Genomic DNA, 1,452 nt, shown 5'->3' on the forward strand with positions numbered 1-1,452 from the left:
TCAGCTTCAGGACCTTGTCTCTGTTGGCAGACTCATCACCTCTGGGACTCTGCATTGGACTGGAAAGTTGGTTGATCAGTTTTAGCTGCATCACATGCGTGTTGTCTGCTGTGATGCACTTGGTTGTTTTTACCTTATGTTAAAACAAAGCTACTGTGTTTCAATCCAAATGCTAATTTCGATTATAATCAATTTATTTCATTTTGATACAATTTTATAATGATATAGGTTGATTTGGTTTGATTGGATGAACAGCTTGCCCTTAGAAAAATTGATCTGGTTGGACAAATTGATTCTTTGATTCATAGAGTTAAGCTGAACTTTCAAGAAATTCTCAAAGTTTGTCTTTTAAAATTTTGATTTTAATTTTTAGCTCACTTCACTCTGCTAGAAAAAATGGCAATATGATATGAACAATATAAACTGTGCCAATTTTTTTGTGGAATTTGCATGTTCTGCTTGTTCATGCATGGGTTTTAAACAAGCGGTTTGGCTTCCTGTCACAGTCCAAAAACATGCTTCATAGGTAAATTGATTAATCTAAATTGGGACTGTGAGTGTGTGTGTAATTGTGTGGCAACAGCCTAGCGACCAGGCTGTACATTGCCTTTGCCTAACAGTAGTCAGGTTAGGCTCTGGCAACCCTGTGACCCCGAAAGGAATACGGTGGGGTGAAAAAGTGGATGGATGGTTGGGTTGTGCCAGAGCAGTTTTCCCCCCAAAAAATCTCCTGTGATCACTTGAGCACTTAAACCCCTTCCCTGCTGTAAGGTGGTAATTCAAGGACGGGCAATCCATGCAGGATATGGTGGCCGTGGGGCAGAGGCAGAGCGGTCAACTTCTGACAGGGAGATTGCAGATTTGGTTTCTGCTGTGCCCACCTATGAGTCAAAGCGTACCTGCACAAGACACTTATCCCCAAATTGCACCTGTTTGGCGCCAGTATTCGGCAGCAGAGTGGTCATCAGTGAGTGAATGTGTGTGTGTGCATGGATTGTAACGTGCTTTGGGCCTTTATAGAAGGTAACAAAGTACACACCATTTATCTATTTTGTAACACTCTTCAATTTCATCCAAGTATTACAAAACAAAAACATACAAACAATATGACTCTGGTTTTTAACCCTTGTGTTATCTTAGATGACCCCACCCTTCCATTGACGTGTTCTCCCTACCATGACAAAGGTGGATAAAGGTGGAAAGATTTCATGTAATCCATGGACACCAGTGAAGATCACAAATCATTGAAGAAAAAAGGTTCAGAGCACTGTCTAGTGGGTCTAGATGACCCAACTCCCAACGTTAAAGTGCCTAGGATAGCACAAGGGTTACAACTGGTTTAAATGTTTAAAGACGGATGGATTCTTAAGGGTTTTGCATCCTTAAAACAAAGCAACACAAATGAATACCAACTAGTGAAAAATATAAAACAAATCTGTAACAGACAATGAA

This window comes from Oryzias latipes, chromosome 4 (genome assembly GCF_053564925.1).
Source record: "Oryzias latipes strain Hd-rR chromosome 4, Olatipes_Hd-rR_3.1".
Classification (NCBI taxonomy): domain Eukaryota; kingdom Metazoa; phylum Chordata; class Actinopteri; order Beloniformes; family Adrianichthyidae; genus Oryzias; species Oryzias latipes.